Consider the following 20,757-nt stretch of genomic DNA (forward strand, 5'->3'; position numbering starts at 1 on the left):
TAGTTTTGACGGGTTTTGAAATATTTTGGCGGGTTTTTAGAAGGTTTCGATTTGTTTTGATTTGTTTTGATTCTGTTTAGCCCAGTTTTTGGTGTGTTTGCATTAGCTTTGGTGGGCTTTATCATGTTTTGTCAGGTTTTTTCGAATGTATTGATCACTTCTGTCTGGTTTTCTATTTCTGGCGGATTTGAAAATATTTTTGGATGAGTTTTGGCGGGTTTTCAAAGATTTTGGCTCTTTGCGCAGAGATGACGGTGCCGGTTGCGGTGCGCTCCGGGGCGGTCCTTCTGCGGAAAGACGCCTGGCAGCGGCACTTGGGACAGCTCCGCGTCTCCGTATTGTGCGTTTCTTGCCTTCTGCATCTCAGCAAAATGCTTTCCCACTAGGTCTAGCAAGGAGAAACTGTGGCAGCTGAGTAGATGTAGCCCGGCCCGCCCTTTGAAGTTGACAAGTTCTTGGCATCTCAGAGCCTCAAGGGAAGAGCAAGGTTATCTATGGTAGGCTGGGGCGGAACTAGCAGCAAGCAGAGCAAAGTTGTCCAAGAATAGCTTCCATTGGAATGCTAATGGCAATTGAAGAGGCAGGCCAGTGGCAAGCCACTAGCTTCTAGCAGTTTGAAAGTTGCAGACACAGTGCAGGTGTTGTGCGGCTTCCTTCTTGGCCTCCTAGAAGGTGCCGCGCTCTCTGTGTCTTGCTTGCCAATATGTTGCCGTGTTCCTCTTATTGTTTGGTTTGTTTTGATTTGTTTTGATGATGTTTTGGCAGGTTTTCGGAATGTTTTGGTTGGTTTTGACTTGTTTTTATGATGTTTTGCCAAGTTTTTTGAATGTTTTGATCAGTTCTGGCTGGTTTTCTAATGTTTTGGCATCTTTTCAGAATGTTTTGATGAGTTTTGCGGGTCTAAATTATTTTGTCGGGTTTTCGGAATATTTTGGTTGGTTTTGATTTGTTTTTATGATGTTTTGGCGGGTTTTCGGAATGTTTTGGTTGGGTTTTAGAATGTTTTGTTTTCTCTTGTGTTGTTTTTATTGTGTTGGCAGGTTGTGGAACATTTGGATTCCTTTTGGCGGGTTTTAAAATATTTTGGCGGGTATTTGGAATGTTTTGGTTTGCTTTCATTTGTTTTGATTATGTTTTGGCAAGTTATTGAAAATTTTGATCACTTCTGACTGGTTTTCTAGTATTTTGGCATCTTTTCAGAATGTTTTGATCAGTTTTGGCGGGTTCTAAACTATTTTGTCAGGTTTTTGGAATTTTTTGGTTGGTTTTGATTTGTTTTTATGATGTTTTGCCAAGTTTTTTGAATGTTTTGATCAGTTCAGGCTGGTTTTCTAATGTTTTGGCATCTTTTCAGAATGTTTTGATGAGTTTTGCGGGTCTAAATTATTTTGGCGGCTTTTCGGAATATTTTGGTTGGTTTTGATTTTTTTTTTATGATGTTTTGGCGGGTTTTTGGAATGTTTTGGCGGGTATTTGGAATGTTTTGGCGGGTGTTCGGAATGTTTTGGCGGGTATGCGGAATGTTTTGATTAGTTTTGACGGGTTTTGAAATATTTTGGCCGGTTTTTAGAAGGTTTCGATTTGTTTTGATTTGTTTTGATTCTGTTTAGCCCAGTTTTTGGTGTGTTTGGATTAGCTTTGGTGGGCTTTATCATGTTTTGTCAGGTTTTTTCGAATGTATTGATCACTTCTGTCTGGTTTTCTATTTCTGGCGGGTTTGAAAATATTTTTGGATGAGTTTTGGCGGGTTTTCAAAGATTTTGGCTCTTTGCGCAGAGATGACGGTGCCGGTTGCGGTGCGCTCCGGGGCGCTCCTTCTGCGGAAAGACGCCTGGCAGCGGCACTTGGGACAGCTCCGCGTCTCCGTATTGTGCGTTTCTTGCCTTCTGCATCTCAGCAAAATGCTTTCCCACTAGGTCTAGCAAGGAGAAACTGTGGCAGCTGAGTAGATGTAGCCCGGCCCGCCCTTTGAAGTTGACAAGTTCTTGGCATCTCAGAGCCTCAAGGGAAGAGCAAGGTTATCTATGGTAGGCTGGGGCGGAACTAGCAGCAAGCAGAGCAAAGTTGTCCAAGAATAGCTTCCATTGGAATGCTAATGGCAATTGAAGAGGCAGGCCAGTGGCAAGCCACTAGCTTCTAGCAGTATGAAAGTTGCAGACACAGTGCAGGTGTTGTGCGGCTTCCTTCTTGGCCTCCTAGAAGGTGCCGCGCTCTCTGTGTCTTGCTTGCCAATATGTTGCCGTGTTCCTCTTATTGTTTGGTTTGTTTTGATTTGTTTTTATGATGTTTTGGCGGGTTTTCGGAATGTTTTGGTTGGTTTTGATTTGTTTTTATGATGTTTTGCCAAGTTTTTTGAATGTTTTGATCAGTTCTGGCTGGTTTTCTAATGTTTTGGCATCTTTTCAGAATGTTTTGATGAGTTTTGCGGGTCTAAATTATTTTGTCGGGTTTTCGGAATATTTTGGTTGGTTTTGATTTGTTTTTATGATGTTTTGGCGGGTTTTCGGAATGTTTTGGTTGGGTTTTAGAATGTTTTGTTTTCTCTTGTGTTGTTTTTATTGTGTTGGCAGGTTGTGGAACATTTGGATTCCTTTTGGCGGGTTTTAAAATATTTTGGCGGGTATTTGGAATGTTTTGGTTTGCTTTCATTTGTTTTGATTATGTTTTGGCAAGTTATTGAAAATTTTGATCACTTCTGACTGGTTTTCTAGTATTTTGGCATCTTTTCAGAATGTTTTGATCCGTTTTGGCGGGTTCTAAACTATTTTGTCAGGTTTTTGGAATTTTTTGGTTGGTTTTGATTTGTTTTTATGATGTTTTGCCAAGTTTTTTGAATGTTTTGATCAGTTCAGGTTGGTTTTCTAATGTTTTGGCATCTTTTCAGAATGTTTTGATGAGTTTTGCGGGTCTAAATTATTTTGGCGGCTTTTCGGAATATTTTGGTTGGTTTTGATTTTTTTTTTATGATGTTTTGGCAGGTTTTTGGAATGTTTTGGCGGGTATTTGGAATGTTTTGGCGGGTGTTCGGAATGTTTTGGCGGGTATTCGGAATGTTTTGATTAGTTTTGACGGGTTTTGAAATATTTTGGCTGGTTTTTAGAAGGTTTCTATTTGTTTTGATTTGTTTTGATTCTGTTTAGCCCAGTTTTTGGTGTGTTTGGATTAGCTTTGGTGGGCTTTATCATGTTTTGTCAGGTTTTTTCGAATGTATTGATCACTTCTGTCTGGTTTTCTATTTTGGCGGGTTTGAAAATATTTTTGGATGAGTTTTGGCGGGTTTTCAAAGATTTTGGCTCTTTGCGCAGAGATGACGGTGCCGGTTGCGGTGCGCTCCGGGGCGGTCCTTCTGCGGAAAGACGCCTGGCAGCGGCACTTGGGACAGCTCCGCGTCTCCGTATTCTGCGTTTCTTGCCTTCTGCATCTCAGCAAAATGCTTTCCCACTAGGTCTAGCAAGGAGAAACTGTGGCAGCTGAGTAGATGTAGCCCGGCCCGCCCTTTGAAGTTGACAAGTTCTTGGCATCTCAGAGCCTCAAGGGAAGAGCAAGGTTATCTATGGTAGGCTGGGGCGGAACTAGCAGCAAGCAGAGCAAAGTTGTCCAAGAATAGCTTCCATTGGAATGCTAATGGCAATTGAAGAGGCAGGCCAGTGGCAAGCCACTAGCTTCTAGCAGTTTGAAAGTTGCAAACACAGTGCAGGTGTTGTGCGGCTTCCTTCTTGGCCTCCTAGAAGGTGCCGCGCTCTCTGTGTCTTGCTTGCCAATATGTTGCCGTGTTCCTCTTATTGTTTGGTTTGTTTTGATTTGTTTTGATGATGTTTTGGCGGGTTTTCGGAATGTTTTGGTTGGTTTTGATTTGTTTTTATGATGTTTTGCCAAGTTTTTTGAATGTTTTGATCAGTTCTGGCTGGTTTTCTAATGTTTTGGCATCTTTTCAGAATGTTTTGATGAGTTTTGCGGGTCTAAATTATTTTGTCGGGTTTTCGGAATATTTTGGTTGGTTTTGATTTGTTTTTATGATGTTTTGGCGGGTTTTCGGAATGTTTTGGTTGGGTTTTAGAATGTTTTGTTTTCTCTTGTGTTGTTTTTATTGTGTTGGCAGGTTGTGGAACATTTGGATTCCTTTTGGCGGGTTTTAAAATATTTTGGCGGGTATTTGGAATGTTTTGGTTTGCTTTCATTTGTTTTGATTATGTTTTGGCAAGTTATTGAAAATTTTGATCACTTCTGACTGGTTTTCTAGTATTTTGGCATCTTTTCAGAATGTTTTGATCCGTTTTGGCGGGTTCTAAACTATTTTGTCAGGTTTTTGGAATTTTTTGGTTGGTTTTGATTTGTTTTTATGATGTTTTGCCAAGTTTTTTGAATGTTTTGATCAGTTCAGGCTGGTTTTCTAATGTTTTGGCATCTTTTCAGAATGTTTTGATGAGTTTTGCGGGTCTAAATTACTTTGTCGGGTTTTCGGAATATTTTGGTTGGTTTTGATTTTTTTTTTATGATGTTTTGGCGGGTTTTCGGAATGTTTTGGCGGGTATTTGGAATGTTTTGGCGGGTGTTCGGAATGTTTTGGCGGGTATTCGGAATGTTTTGATTAGTTTTGACGGGTTTTGAAATATTTTGGCCGGTTTTTAGAAGGTTTCGATTTGTTTTGATTTGTTTTGATTCTGTTTAGCCCAGTTTTTGGTGTGTTTGGATTAGCTTTGGTGGGCTTTATCATGTTTTGTCAGGTTTTTTCGAATGTATTGATCACTTCTGTCTGGTTTTCTATTTTGGCGGGTTTGAAAATATTTTTGGATGAGTTTTGGCGGGTTTTCAAAGATTTTGGCTCTTTGCGCAGAGATGACGGTGCCGGTTGCGGTGCGCTCCGGGGCGCTCCTTCTGCGGAAAGACGCCTGGCAGCGGCACTTGGGACAGCTCCGCGTCTCCGTATTCTGCGTTTCTTGCCTTCTGCATCTCAGCAAAATGCTTTCCCACTAGGTCTAGCAAGGAGAAACTGTGGCAGCTGAGTAGATGTAGCCCGGCCCGCCCTTTGAAGTTGACAAGTTCTTGGCATCTCAGAGCCTCAAGGGAAGAGCAAGGTTATCTATGGTAGGCTGGGGCGGAACTAGCAGCAAGCAGAGCAAAGTTGTCCAAGAATAGCTTCCATTGGAATGCTAATGGCAATTGAAGAGGCAGGCCTGTGGCAAGCCACTAGCTTCTAGCAGTTTGAAAGTTGCAGACACAGTGCAGGTGTTGTGCGGCTTCCTTCTTGGCCTCCTAGAAGGTGCCGCGCTCTCTGTGTCTTGCTTGCCAATATGTTGCCGTGTTCCTCTTATTGTTTGGTTTGTTTTGATTTGTTTTGATGATGTTTTGGCGGGTTTTCGGAATGTTTTGGTTGGTTTTGATTTGTTTTTATGATGTTTTGCCAAGTTTTTTGAATGTTTTGATCAGTTCTGGCTGGTTTTCTAATGTTTTGGCATCTTTTCAGAATGTTTTGATGAGTTTTGCGGGTCTAAATTATTTTGGCGGCTTTTCGGAATATTTTGGTTGGTTTTGATTTGTTTTTATGATGTTTTGGTGGGTTTTTGGAATGTTTTGGTTGGGTTTTAGAATGTTTTGTTTTCTCTTGTGTTGTTTTTATTGTGTTGGCAGGTTGTGGAACATTTGGATTCCTTTTGGCGGGTTTTAAAATATTTTGGCGGGTATTTGGAATGTTTTGGTTTGCTTTCATTTGTTTTGATTATGTTTTGGCAAGTTATTGAAAATTTTGATCACTTCTGACTGGTTTTCTAGTATTTTGGCATCTTTTCAGAATGTTTTGATCCGTTTTGGCGGGTTCTAAACTATTTTGTCAGGTTTTTGGAATTTTTTGGTTGGTTTTGATTTGTTTTTATGATGTTTTGCCAAGTTTTTTGAATGTTTTGATCAGTTCAGGCTGGTTTTCTAATGTTTTGGCATCTTTTCAGAATGTTTTAATGAGTTTTGCGGGTCTAAATTATTTTGGCGGCTTTTCGGAATATTTTGGTTGGTTTTGATTTTTTTTTTATGATGTTTTGGCGGGTTTTCGGAATGTTTTGGCGGGTATTTGGAATGTTTTGGCGGGTGTTCGGAATGTTTTGGCGGGTATTCGGAATGTTTTGATTAGTTTTGACGGGTTTTGAAATATTTTGGCCGGTTTTTAGAAGGTTTCGATTTGTTTTGATTAGTTTTGATTCTGTTTAGCCCAGTTTTTGGTGTGTTTGGATTAGCTTTGGTGGGCTTTATCATGTTTTGTCAGGTTTTTTCGAATGTATTGATCACTTCTGTCTGGTTTTCTATTTTGGCGGGTTTGAAAATATTTTTGGATGAGTTTTGGCGGGTTTTCAAAGATTTTGGCTCTTTGCGCAGAGATGACGGTGCCGGTTGCGGTGCGCTCCGGGGCGCTCCTTCTGCGGAAAGACGCCTGGCAGCGGCACTTGGGACAGCTCCGCGTCTCCGTATTCTGCGTTTCTTGCCTTCTGCATCTCAGCAAAATGCTTTCCCACTAGGTCTAGCAAGGAGAAACTGTGGCAGCTGAGTAGATGTAGCCCGGCCCGCCCTTTGAAGTTGACAAGTTCTTGGCATCTCAGAGCCTCAAGGGAAGAGCAAGGTTATCTATGGTAGGCTGGGGCGGAACTAGCAGCAAGCAGAGCAAAGTTGTCCAAGAATAGCTTCCATTGGAATGCTAATGGCAATTGAAGAGGCAGGCCTGTGGCAAGCCACTAGCTTCTAGCAGTTTGAAAGTTGCAGACACAGTGCAGGTGTTGTGCGGCTTCCTTCTTGGCCTCCTAGAAGGTGCCGCGCTCTCTGTGTCTTGCTTGCCAATATGTTGCCGTGTTCCTCTTATTGTTTGGTTTGTTTTGATTTGTTTTGATGATGTTTTGGCGGGTTTTCGGAATGTTTTGGTTGGTTTTGATTTGTTTTTATGATGTTTTGCCAAGTTTTTTGAATGTTTTGATCAGTTCTGGCTGGTTTTCTAATGTTTTGGCATCTTTTCAGAATGTTTTGATGAGTTTTGCGGGTCTAAATTATTTTGTTGGGTTTTCGGAATATTTTGGTTGGTTTTGATTTTTTTTTTATGATGTTTTGGCAGGTTTTTGGAATGTTTTGGCGGGTATTTGGAATGTTTTGGCGGGTGTTCGGAATGTTTTGGCGGGTATTCGGAATGTTTTGATTAGTTTTGACGGGTTTTGAAATATTTTGGCCGGTTTTTAGAAGGTTTCTATTTGTTTTGATTTGTTTTGATTCTGTTTAGCCCAGTTTTTGGTGTGTTTGGATTAGCTTTGGTGGGCTTTATCATGTTTTGTCAGGTTTTTTCGAATGTATTGATCACTTCTGTCTGGTTTTCTATTTTGGCGGGTTTGAAAATATTTTTGGATGAGTTTTGGCGGGTTTTCAAAGATTTTGGCTCTTTGCGCAGAGATGACGGTGCCGGTTGCGGTGCGCTCCGGGGCGCTCCTTCTGCGGAAAGACGCCTGGCAGCGGCACTTGGGACAGCTCCGCGTCTCCGTATTCTGCGTTTCTTGCCTTCTGCATCTCAGCAAAATGCTTTCCCACTAGGTCTAGCAAGGAGAAACTGTGGCAGCTGAGTAGATGTAGCCCGGCCCGCCCTTTGAAGTTGACAAGTTCTTGGCATCTCAGAGCCTCAAGGGAAGAGCAAGGTTATCTATGGTAGGCTGGGGCGGAACTAGCAGCAAGCAGAGCAAAGTTGTCCAAGAATAGCTTCCATTGGAATGCTAATGGCAATTGAAGAGGCAGGCCAGTGGCAAGCCACTAGCTTCTAGCAGTTTGAAAGTTGCAGACACAGTGCAGGTGTTGTGCGGCTTCCTTCTTGGCCTCCTAGAAGGTGCCGCGCTCTCTGTGTCTTGCTTGCCAATATGTTGCCGTGTTCCTCTTATTGTTTGGTTTGTTTTGATTTGTTTTGATGATGTTTTGGCGGGTTTTCGGAATGTTTTGGTTGGTTTTGATTTGTTTTTATGATGTTTTGCCAAGTTTTTTGAATGTTTTGATCAGTTCTGGCTGGTTTTCTAATGTTTTGGCATCTTTTCAGAATGTTTTGATGAGTTTTGCGGGTCTAAATTATTTTGTCGGGTTTTCGGAATATTTTGGTTGGTTTTGATTTGTTTTTATGATGTTTTGGCGGGTTTTCGGAATGTTTTGGTTGGGTTTTAGAATGTTTTGTTTTCTCTTGTGTTGTTTTTATTGTGTTGGCAGGTTGTGGAACATTTGGATTCCTTTTGGCGGGTTTTAAAATATTTTGGCGGGTATTTGGAATGTTTTGGTTTGCTTTCATTTGTTTTGATTATGTTTTGGCAAGTTATTGAAAATTTTGATCACTTCTGACTGGTTTTCTAGTATTTTGGCATCTTTTCAGAATGTTTTGATCCGTTTTGGCGGGTTCTAAACTATTTTGTCAGGTTTTTGGAATTTTTTGGTTGGTTTTGATTTGTTTTTATGATGTTTTGCCAAGTTTTTTGAATGTTTTGATCAGTTCAGGCTGGTTTTCTAATGTTTTGGCATCTTTTCAGAATGTTTTGATGAGTTTTGCGGGTCTAAATTACTTTGTCGGGTTTTCGGAATATTTTGGTTGGTTTTGATTTTTTTTTTATGATGTTTTGGCGGGTTTTCGGAATGTTTTGGCGGGTATTTGGAATGTTTTGGCGGGTGTTCGGAATGTTTTGGCGGGTATTCGGAATGTTTTGATTAGTTTTGACGGGTTTTGAAATATTTTGGCCGGTTTTTAGAAGGTTTCGATTTGTTTTGATTTGTTTTGATTCTGTTTAGCCCAGTTTTTGGTGTGTTTGGATTAGCTTTGGTGGGCTTTATCATGTTTTGTCAGGTTTTTTCGAATGTATTGATCACTTCTGTCTGGTTTTCTATTTTGGCGGGTTTGAAAATATTTTTGGATGAGTTTTGGCGGGTTTTCAAAGATTTTGGCTCTTTGCGCAGAGATGACGGTGCCGGTTGCGGTGCGCTCCGGGGCGCTCCTTCTGCGGAAAGACGCCTGGCAGCGGCACTTGGGACAGCTCCGCGTCTCCGTATTCTGCGTTTCTTGCCTTCTGCATCTCAGCAAAATGCTTTCCCACTAGGTCTAGCAAGGAGAAACTGTGGCAGCTGAGTAGATGTAGCCCGGCCCGCCCTTTGAAGTTGACAAGTTCTTGGCATCTCAGAGCCTCAAGGGAAGAGCAAGGTTATCTATGGTAGGCTGGGGCGGAACTAGCAGCAAGCAGAGCAAAGTTGTCCAAGAATAGCTTCCATTGGAATGCTAATGGCAATTGAAGAGGCAGGCCTGTGGCAAGCCACTAGCTTCTAGCAGTTTGAAAGTTGCAGACACAGTGCAGGTGTTGTGCGGCTTCCTTCTTGGCCTCCTAGAAGGTGCCGCGCTCTCTGTGTCTTGCTTGCCAATATGTTGCCGTGTTCCTCTTATTGTTTGGTTTGTTTTGATTTGTTTTGATGATGTTTTGGCGGGTTTTCGGAATGTTTTGGTTGGTTTTGATTTGTTTTTATGATGTTTTGCCAAGTTTTTTGAATGTTTTGATCAGTTCTGGCTGGTTTTCTAATGTTTTGGCATCTTTTCAGAATGTTTTGATGAGTTTTGCGGGTCTAAATTATTTTGGCGGCTTTTCGGAATATTTTGGTTGGTTTTGATTTGTTTTTATGATGTTTTGGTGGGTTTTTGGAATGTTTTGGTTGGGTTTTAGAATGTTTTGTTTTCTCTTGTGTTGTTTTTATTGTGTTGGCAGGTTGTGGAACATTTGGATTCCTTTTGGCGGGTTTTAAAATATTTTGGCGGGTATTTGGAATGTTTTGGTTTGCTTTCATTTGTTTTGATTATGTTTTGGCAAGTTATTGAAAATTTTGATCACTTCTGACTGGTTTTCTAGTATTTTGGCATCTTTTCAGAATGTTTTGATCCGTTTTGGCGGGTTCTAAACTATTTTGTCAGGTTTTTGGAATTTTTTGGTTGGTTTTGATTTGTTTTTATGATGTTTTGCCAAGTTTTTTGAATGTTTTGATCAGTTCAGGCTGGTTTTCTAATGTTTTGGCATCTTTTCAGAATGTTTTAATGAGTTTTGCGGGTCTAAATTATTTTGGCGGCTTTTCGGAATATTTTGGTTGGTTTTGATTTTTTTTTTATGATGTTTTGGCGGGTTTTCGGAATGTTTTGGCGGGTATTTGGAATGTTTTGGCGGGTGTTCGGAATGTTTTGGCGGGTATTCGGAATGTTTTGATTAGTTTTGACGGGTTTTGAAATATTTTGGCCGGTTTTTAGAAGGTTTCGATTTGTTTTGATTAGTTTTGATTCTGTTTAGCCCAGTTTTTGGTGTGTTTGGATTAGCTTTGGTGGGCTTTATCATGTTTTGTCAGGTTTTTTCGAATGTATTGATCACTTCTGTCTGGTTTTCTATTTTGGCGGGTTTGAAAATATTTTTGGATGAGTTTTGGCGGGTTTTCAAAGATTTTGGCTCTTTGCGCAGAGATGACGGTGCCGGTTGCGGTGCGCTCCGGGGCGCTCCTTCTGCGGAAAGACGCCTGGCAGCGGCACTTGGGACAGCTCCGCGTCTCCGTATTCTGCGTTTCTTGCCTTCTGCATCTCAGCAAAATGCTTTCCCACTAGGTCTAGCAAGGAGAAACTGTGGCAGCTGAGTAGATGTAGCCCGGCCCGCCCTTTGAAGTTGACAAGTTCTTGGCATCTCAGAGCCTCAAGGGAAGAGCAAGGTTATCTATGGTAGGCTGGGGCGGAACTAGCAGCAAGCAGAGCAAAGTTGTCCAAGAATAGCTTCCATTGGAATGCTAATGGCAATTGAAGAGGCAGGCCTGTGGCAAGCCACTAGCTTCTAGCAGTTTGAAAGTTGCAGACACAGTGCAGGTGTTGTGCGGCTTCCTTCTTGGCCTCCTAGAAGGTGCCGCGCTCTCTGTGTCTTGCTTGCCAATATGTTGCCGTGTTCCTCTTATTGTTTGGTTTGTTTTGATTTGTTTTGATGATGTTTTGGCGGGTTTTCGGAATGTTTTGGTTGGTTTTGATTTGTTTTTATGATGTTTTGCCAAGTTTTTTGAATGTTTTGATCAGTTCTGGCTGGTTTTCTAATGTTTTGGCATCTTTTCAGAATGTTTTGATGAGTTTTGCGGGTCTAAATTATTTTGTTGGGTTTTCGGAATATTTTGGTTGGTTTTGATTTTTTTTTTATGATGTTTTGGCAGGTTTTTGGAATGTTTTGGCGGGTATTTGGAATGTTTTGGCGGGTGTTCGGAATGTTTTGGCGGGTATTCGGAATGTTTTGATTAGTTTTGACGGGTTTTGAAATATTTTGGCCGGTTTTTAGAAGGTTTCTATTTGTTTTGATTTGTTTTGATTCTGTTTAGCCCAGTTTTTGGTGTGTTTGGATTAGCTTTGGTGGGCTTTATCATGTTTTGTCAGGTTTTTTCGAATGTATTGATCACTTCTGTCTGGTTTTCTATTTTGGCGGGTTTGAAAATATTTTTGGATGAGTTTTGGCGGGTTTTCAAAGATTTTGGCTCTTTGCGCAGAGATGACGGTGCCGGTTGCGGTGCGCTCCGGGGCGCTCCTTCTGCGGAAAGACGCCTGGCAGCGGCACTTGGGACAGCTCCGCGTCTCCGTATTCTGCGTTTCTTGCCTTCTGCATCTCAGCAAAATGCTTTCCCACTAGGTCTAGCAAGGAGAAACTGTGGCAGCTGAGTAGATGTAGCCCGGCCCGCCCTTTGAAGTTGACAAGTTCTTGGCATCTCAGAGCCTCAAGGGAAGAGCAAGGTTATCTATGGTAGGCTGGGGCGGAACTAGCAGCAAGCAGAGCAAAGTTGTCCAAGAATAGCTTCCATTGGAATGCTAATGGCAATTGAAGAGGCAGGCCAGTGGCAAGCCACTAGCTTCTAGCAGTTTGAAAGTTGCAGACACAGTGCAGGTGTTGTGCGGCTTCCTTCTTGGCCTCCTAGAAGGTGCCGCGCTCTCTGTGTCTTGCTTGCCAATATGTTGCCGTGTTCCTCTTATTGTTTGGTTTGTTTTGATTTGTTTTGATGATGTTTTGGCGGGTTTTCGGAATGTTTTGGTTGGTTTTGATTTGTTTTTATGATGTTTTGCCAAGTTTTTTGAATGTTTTGATCAGTTCTGGCTGGTTTTCTAATGTTTTGGCATCTTTTCAGAATGTTTTGATGAGTTTTGCGGGTCTAAATTATTTTGTCGGGTTTTCGGAATATTTTGGTTGGTTTTGATTTGTTTTTATGATGTTTTGGCGGGTTTTCGGAATGTTTTGGTTGGGTTTTAGAATGTTTTGTTTTCTCTTGTGTTGTTTTTATTGTGTTGGCAGGTTGTGGAACATTTGGATTCCTTTTGGCGGGTTTTAAAATATTTTGGCGGGTATTTGGAATGTTTTGGTTTGCTTTCATTTGTTTTGATTATGTTTTGGCAAGTTATTGAAAATTTTGATCACTTCTGACTGGTTTTCTAGTATTTTGGCATCTTTTCAGAATGTTTTGATCCGTTTTGGCGGGTTCTAAACTATTTTGTCAGGTTTTTGGAATTTTTTGGTTGGTTTTGATTTGTTTTTATGATGTTTTGCCAAGTTTTTTGAATGTTTTGATCAGTTCAGGCTGGTTTTCTAATGTTTTGGCATCTTTTCAGAATGTTTTGATGAGTTTTGCGGGTCTAAATTATTTTGTCGGGTTTTCGGAATATTTTGGTTGGTTTTGATTTTTTTTTTATGATGTTTTGGCGGGTTTTCGGAATGTTTTGGCGGGTATTTGGAATGTTTTGGCGGGTGTTCGGAATGTTTTGGCGGGTATTCGGAATGTTTTGATTAGTTTTGACGGGTTTTGAAATATTTTGGCCGGTTTTTAGAAGGTTTCGATTTGTTTTGATTTGTTTTGATTCTGTTTAGCCCAGTTTTTGGTGTGTTTGGATTAGCTTTGGTGGGCTTTATCATGTTTTGTCAGGTTTTTTCGAATGTATTGATCACTTCTGTCTGGTTTTCTATTTTGGCGGGTTTGAAAATATTTTTGGATGAGTTTTGGCGGGTTTTCAAAGATTTTGGCTCTTTGCGCAGAGACGACGGTGCCGGTTGCGGTGCGCTCCGGGGCGCTCCTTCTGCGGAAAGACGCCTGGCAGCGGCACTTGGGACAGCTCCGCGTCTCCGTATTCTGCGTTTCTTGCCTTCTGCATCTCAGCAAAATGCTTTCCCACTAGGTCTAGCAAGGAGAAACTGTGGCAGCTGAGTAGATGTAGCCCGGCCCGCCCTTTGAAGTTGACAAGTTCTTGGCATCTCAGAGCCTCAAGGGAAGAGCAAGGTTATCTATGGTAGGCTGGGGCGGAACTAGCAGCAAGCAGAGCAAAGTTGTCCAAGAATAGCTTCCATTGGAATGCTAATGGCAATTGAAGAGGCAGGCCTGTGGCAAGCCACTAGCTTCTAGCAGTTTGAAAGTTGCAGACACAGTGCAGGTGTTGTGCGGCTTCCTTCTTGGCCTCCTAGAAGGTGCCGCGCTCTCTGTGTCTTGCTTGCCAATATGTTGCCGTGTTCCTCTTATTGTTTGGTTTGTTTTGATTTGTTTTGATGATGTTTTGGCGGGTTTTCGGAATGTTTTGGTTGGTTTTGATTTGTTTTTATGATGTTTTGCCAAGTTTTTTGAATGTTTTGATCAGTTCTGGCTGGTTTTCTAATGTTTTGGCATCTTTTCAGAATGTTTTGATGAGTTTTGCGGGTCTAAATTATTTTGGCGGGTTTTCGGAATATTTTGGTTGGTTTTGATTTGTTTTTATGATGTTTTGGTGGGTTTTCGGAATGTTTTGGTTGGGTTTTAGAATGTTTTGTTTTCTCTTGTGTTGTTTTTATTGTGTTGGCAGGTTGTGGAACATTTGGATTCCTTTTGGCGGGTTTTAAAATATTTTGGCGGGTATTTGGAATGTTTTGGTTTGCTTTCATTTGTTTTGATTATGTTTTGGCAAGTTATTGAAAATTTTGATCACTTCTGACTGGTTTTCTAGTATTTTGGCATCTTTTCAGAATGTTTTGATCCGTTTTGGCGGGTTCTAAACTATTTTGTCAGGTTTTTGGAATTTTTTGGTTGGTTTTGATTTGTTTTTATGATGTTTTGCCAAGTTTTTTGAATGTTTTGATCAGTTCAGGCTGGTTTTCTAATGTTTTGGCATCTTTTCAGAATGTTTTAATGAGTTTTGCGGGTCTAAATTATTTTGGCGGCTTTTCGGAATATTTTGGTTGGTTTTGATTTTTTTTTTATGATGTTTTGGCGGGTTTTCGGAATGTTTTGGCGGGTATTTGGAATGTTTTGGCGGGTGTTCGGAATGTTTTGGCGGGTATTCGGAATGTTTTGATTAGTTTTGACGGGTTTTGAAATATTTTGGCCGGTTTTTAGAAGGTTTCGATTTGTTTTGATTAGTTTTGATTCTGTTTAGCCCAGTTTTTGGTGTGTTTGGATTAGCTTTGGTGGGCTTTATCATGTTTTGTCAGGTTTTTTCGAATGTATTGATCACTTCTGTCTGGTTTTCTATTTTGGCGGGTTTGAAAATATTTTTGGATGAGTTTTGGCGGGTTTTCAAAGATTTTGGCTCTTTGCGCAGAGATGACGGTGCCGGTTGCGGTGCGCTCCGGGGCGCTCCTTCTGCGGAAAGACGCCTGGCAGCGGCACTTGGGACAGCTCCGCGTCTCCGTATTCTGCGTTTCTTGCCTTCTGCATCTCAGCAAAATGCTTTCCCACTAGGTCTAGCAAGGAGAAACTGTGGCAGCTGAGTAGATGTAGCCCGGCCCGCCCTTTGAAGTTGACAAGTTCTTGGCATCTCAGAGCCTCAAGGGAAGAGCAAGGTTATCTATGGTAGGCTGGGGCGGAACTAGCAGCAAGCAGAGCAAAGTTGTCCAAGAATAGCTTCCATTGGAATGCTAATGGCAATTGAAGAGGCAGGCCTGTGGCAAGCCACTAGCTTCTAGCAGTTTGAAAGTTGCAGACACAGTGCAGGTGTTGTGCGGCTTCCTTCTTGGCCTCCTAGAAGGTGCCGCGCTCTCTGTGTCTTGCTTGCCAATATGTTGCCGTGTTCCTCTTATTGTTTGGTTTGTTTTGATTTGTTTTTATGATGTTTTGGCGGGTTTTCGGAATGTTTTGGTTGGTTTTGATTTGTTTTTATGATGTTTTGCCAAGTTTTTTGAATGTTTTGATCAGTTCTGGCTGGTTTTCTAATGTTTTGGCATCTTTTCAGAATGTTTTGATGAGTTTTGCGGGTCTAAATTATTTTGTCGGGTTTTCGGAATATTTTGGTTGGTTTTGATTTGTTTTTATGATGTTTTGGTGGGTTTTCGGAATGTTTTGGTTGGGTTTTAGAATGTTTTGTTTTCTCTTGTGTTGTTTTTATTGTGTTGGCAGGTTGTGGAACATTTGGATTCCTTTTGGCGGGTTTTAAAATATTTTGGCGGGTATTTGGAATGTTTTGGTTTGCTTTCATTTGTTTTGATTATGTTTTGGCAAGTTATTGAAAATTTTGATCACTTCTGACTGGTTTTCTAGTATTTTGGCATCTTTTCAGAATGTTTTGATCAGTTTTGGCGGGTTCTAAACTATTTTGTCAAGTTTTTGGAATTTTTTGGTTGGTTTTGATTTGTTTTTATGATGTATTGCCAAGTTTTTTGAATGTTTTGATCAGTTCAGGCTGGTTTTCTAATGTTTTGGCATCTTTTCAGAATGTTTTAATGAGTTTTGCGGGTCTAAATTATTTTGGCGGGTTTTCGGAATATTTTGGTTGGTTTTGATTTTTTTTTTATGATGTTTTGGCGGGTTTTCGGAATGTTTTGGTTGGGTTTTAGAATGTTTTGTATTCTCTTGAGTTGTTTTTATTGTGTTGGCAGGTTTTGCAATATTTGGATTCCTTTTGGCAGGTGTTCGGAATGTTTTGGCGGGTGTTAGGAATGTTTTGATTAGTTTTGATGGGTTTTGAAATATTTTGGCGGGTTTTTAGAAGGTTTCGATTTGTTTTGATTTGTTTTGATTCTGTTTAGCCCAGTTTTTGGTGTGTTTGGATTAGCTTTGGTGGGCTTTATCATGTTTTGTCAGGTTTTTTCGAATGTATTGATCACTTCTGTCTGGTTTTCTATTTTGGCGGGTTTGAAAATATTTTTGAATGAGTTTTGGCGGGTTTTCAAAGATTTTGGCTCTTTGCGCAGAGATGACGGTGCCGGTTGCGGTGCGCTCCGGGGCGGTCCTTCTGCGGAAAGACGCCTGGCAGCGGCACTTGGGACAGCTCCGCGTCTCCGTATTCTGCGTTTCTTGCCTTCTGCATCTCAGCAAAATGCTTTCCCACTAGGTCTAGCAAGGAGAAACTGTGGCAGCTGAGTAGATGTAGCCCGGCCCGCCCTTTGAAGTTGACAAGTTCTTGGCATCTCAGAGCCTCAAGGGAAGAGCAAGGTTATCTATGGTAGGCTGGGGCGGAACTAGCAGCAAGCAGAGCAAAGTTGTCCAAGAATAGCTTCCATTGGAATGCTAATGGCAATTGAAGAGGCAGGCCTGTGGCAAGCCACTAGCTTCTAGCAGTTTGAAAGTTGCAGACACAGTGCAGGTGTTGTGCGGCTTCCTTCTTGGCCTCCTAGAAGGTGCCGCGCTCTCTGTGTCTTGCTTGCCAATATGTTGCCGTGTTCCTCTTATTGTTTGGTTTGTTTTGATTTGTTTTGATGATGTTTTGGCGGGTTTTCGGAATGTTTTGGTTGGTTTTGATTTGTTTTTATGATGTTTTGCCAAGTTTTTTGAATGTTTTGATCAGTTCTGGCTGGTTTTCTAATGTTTTGGCATCTTTTCAGAATGTTTTGATGAGTTTTGCGGGTCTAAATTATTTTGTCGGGTTTTCGGAATATTTTGGTTGGTTTTGATTTGTTTTTATGATGTTTTGGCGGGTTTTCGGAATGTTTTGGTTGGGTTTTAGAATGTTTTGTTTTCTCTTGTGTTGTTTTTATTGTGTTGGCAGGTTGTGGAACATTTGGATTCCTTTTGGCGGGTTTTAAAATATTTTGGCGGGTATTTGGAATGTTTTGGTTTGCTTTCATTTGTTTTGATTATGTTTTGGCAAGTTATTGAAAATTTTGATCACTTCTGACTGGTTTTCTAGTATTTTGGCATCTTTTCAGAATGTTTTGATCCGTTTTGGCGGGTTCTAAACTATTTTGTCAGGTTTTTGGAATTTTTTGGTTGGTTTTGATTTGTTTTTATGATGTTTTGCCAAGTTTTTTGAATGTTTTGATCAGTTCAGGCTGGTTTTCTAATGTTTTGGCATCTTTTCAGAATGTTTTGATGAGTTTTGCGGGTCTAAATTATTTTGTCGGGTTTTCGGAATATTTTGGTTGGTTTTGATTTTTTTTTTATGATGTTTTGGCGGGTTTTCGGAATGTTTTGGCGGGTATTTGGAATGTTTTGGCGGGTGTTCGGAATGTTTTGGCGGGTATTCGGAATGTTTTGATTAGTTTTGACGGGTTTTGAAATATTTTGGCCGGTTTTTAGAAGGTTTCGATTTGTTTTGATTTGTTTTGATTCTGTTTAGCCCAGTTTTTGGTGTGTTTGGATTAGCTTTGGTGGGCTTTATCATGTTTTGTCAGGTTTTTTCGAATGTATTGATCACTTCTGTCTGGTTTTCTATTTTGGCGGGTTTGAAAATATTTTTGGATGAGTTTTGGCGGGTTTTCAAAGATTTTGGCTCTTTGCGCAGAGACGACGGTGCCGGTTGCGGTGCGCTCCGGGGCGCTCCTTCTGCGGAAAGACGCCTGGCAGCGGCACTTGGGACAGCTCCGCGTCTCCGTATTCTGCGTTTCTTGCCTTCTGCATCTCAGCAAAATGCTTTCCCACTAGGTCTAGCAAGGAGAAACTGTGGCAGCTGAGTAGATGTAGCCCGGCCCGCCCTTTGAAGTTGACAAGTTCTTGGCATCTCAGAGCCTCAAGGGAAGAGCAAGGTTATCTATGGTAGGCTGGGGCGGAACTAGCAGCAAGCAGAGCAAAGTTGTCCAAGAATAGCTTCCATTGGAATGCTAATGGCAATTGAAGAGGCAGGCCTGTGGCAAGCCACTAGCTTCTAGCAGTTTGAAAGTTGCAGACACAGTGCAGGTGTTGTGCGGCTTCCTTCTTGGCCTCCTAGAAGGTGCCGCGCTCTCTGTGTCTTGCTTGCCAATATGTTGCCGTGTTCCTCTTATTGTTTGGTTTGTTTTGATTTGTTTTGATGATGTTTTGGCGGGTTTTCGGAATGTTTTGGTTGGTTTTGATTTGTTTTTATGATGTTTTGCCAAGTTTTTTGAATGTTTTGATCAGTTCTGGCTGGTTTTCTAATGTTTTGGCATCTTTTCAGAATGTTTTGATGAGTTTTGCGGGTCTAAATTATTTTGTCGGGTTTTCGGAATATTTTGGTTGGTTTTGATTTGTTTTTATGATGTTTTGGTGGGTTTTCGGAATGTTTTGGTTGGGTTTTAGAATGTTTTGTTTTCTCTTGTGTTGTTTTTATTGTGTTGGCAGGTTGTGGAACATTTGGATTCCTTTTGGCGGGTTTTAAAATATTTTGGCGGGTATTTGGAATGTTTTGGTTTGCTTTCATTTGTTTTGATTATGTTTTGGCAAGTTATTGAAAATTTTGATCACTTCTGACTGGTTTTCTAGTATTTTGGCATCTTTTCAGAATGTTTTGATCCGTTTTGGCGGGTTCTAAACTATTTTGTCAGGTTTTTGGAATTTTTTGGTTGGTTTTGATTTGTTTTTATGATGTTTTGCCAAGTTTTTTGAATGTTTTGATCAGTTCAGGCTGGTTTTCTAATGTTTTGGCATCTTTTCAGAATGTTTTAATGAGTTTTGCGGGTCTAAATTATTTTGGCGGGTTTTCGGAATATTTTGGTTGGTTTTGATTTTTTTTTTATGATGTTTTGGCGGGTTTTCGGAATGTTTTGGCGGGTATTTGGAATGTTTTGGCGGGTGTTCGGAATGTTTTGGCGGGTATTCGGAATGTTTTGATTAGTTTTGACGGGTTTTGAAATATTTTGGCCGGTTTTTAGAAGGTTTCGATTTGTTTTGATTAGTTTTGATTCTGTTTAGCCCAGTTTTTGGTGTGTTTGGATTAGCTTTGGTGGGCTTTATCATGTTTTGTCAGGTTTTTTCGAATGTATTGATCACTTCTGTCTGGTTTTCTATTTTGGCGGGTTTGAAAATATTTTTGGATGAGTTTTGGCGGGTTTTCAAAGATTTTGGCTCTTTGCGCAGAGATGACGGTGCCGGTTGCGGTGCGCTCCGGGGCGGTCCTTCTGCGGAAAGACGCCTGGCAGCGGCACTTGGGACAGCTCCGCGTCTCCGTATTCTGCGTTTCTTGCCTTCTGCATCTCAGCAAAATGCTTTCCCACTAGGTCTAGCAAGGAGAAACTGTGGCAGCTGAGTAGATGTAGCCCGGCCCGCCCTTTGAAGTTGACAAGTTCTTGGCATCTCAGAGCCTCAAGGGAAGAGCAAGGTTATCTATGGTAGGCTGGGGCGGAACTAGCAGCAAGCAGAGCAAAGTTGTCCAAGAATAGCTTCCATTGGAATGCTAATGGCAATTGAAGAGGCAGGCCTGTGGCAAGCCACTAGCTTCTAGCAGTTTGAAAGTTGCAGACACAGTGCAGGTGTTGTGCGGCTTCCTTCTTGGCCTCCTAGAAGGTGCCGCGCTCTCTGTGTCTTGCTTGCCAATATGTTGCCGTGTTCCTCTTATTGTTTGGTTTGTTTTGATTTGTTTTGATGATGTTTTGGCGGGTTTTCGGAATGTTTTGGTTGGTTTTGATTTGTTTTTATGATGTTTTGCCAAGTTTTTTGAATGTTTTGATCAGTTCTGGCTGGTTTTCTAATGTTTTGGCATCTTTTCAGAATGTTTTGATGAGTTTTGCGGGTCTAAATTATTTTGTCGGGTTTTCGGAATATTTTGGTTGGTTTTGATTTGTTTTTATGATGTTTTGGTGGGTTTTCGGAATGTTTTGGTTGGGTTTTAGAATGTTTTGTTTTCTCTTGTGTTGTTTTTATTGTGTTGGCAGGTTGTGGAACATTTGGATTCCTTTTGGCGGGTTTTAAAATATTTTGGCGGGTATTTGGAATGTTTTGGTTTGCTTTCATTTGTTTTGATTATGTTTTGGCAAGTTATTGAAAATTTTGATCACTTCTGACTGGTTTTCTAGTATTTTGGCATCTTTTCAGAATGTTTTGATCAGTTTTGGCGGGTTCTAAACTATTTTGTCAAGTTTTTGGAATTTTTTGGTTGGTTTTGATTTGTTTTTATGATGTATTGCCAAGTTTTTTGAATGTTTTGATCAGTTCAGGCTGGTTTTCTAATGTTTTGGCATCTTTTCAGAATGTTTTAATGAGTTTTGCGGGTCTAAATTATTTTGGCGGGTTTTCGGAATATTTTGGTTGGTTTTGATTTTTTTTTTATGATGTTTTGGCGGGTTTTCGGAATGTTTTGGTTGGGTTTTAGAATGTTTTGTATTCTCTTGAGTTGTTTTTATTGTGTTGGCAGGTTTTGCAATATTTGGATTCCTTTTGGCAGGTGTTCGGAATGTTTTGGCGGGTGTTAGGAATGTTTTGATTAGTTTTGATGGGTTTTGAAATATTTTGGCGGGTTTTTAGAAGGTTTCGATTTGTTTTGATTTGTTTTGATTCTGTTTAGCCCAGTTTTTGGTGTGTTTGGATTAGCTTTGGTGGGCTTTATCATGTTTTGTCAGGTTTTTTCGAATGTATTGATCACTTCTGTCTGGTTTTCTATTTTGGCGGGTT

Source organism: Passer domesticus, chromosome 7 (assembly GCF_036417665.1).
Source record: "Passer domesticus isolate bPasDom1 chromosome 7, bPasDom1.hap1, whole genome shotgun sequence".
Classification (NCBI taxonomy): domain Eukaryota; kingdom Metazoa; phylum Chordata; class Aves; order Passeriformes; family Passeridae; genus Passer; species Passer domesticus.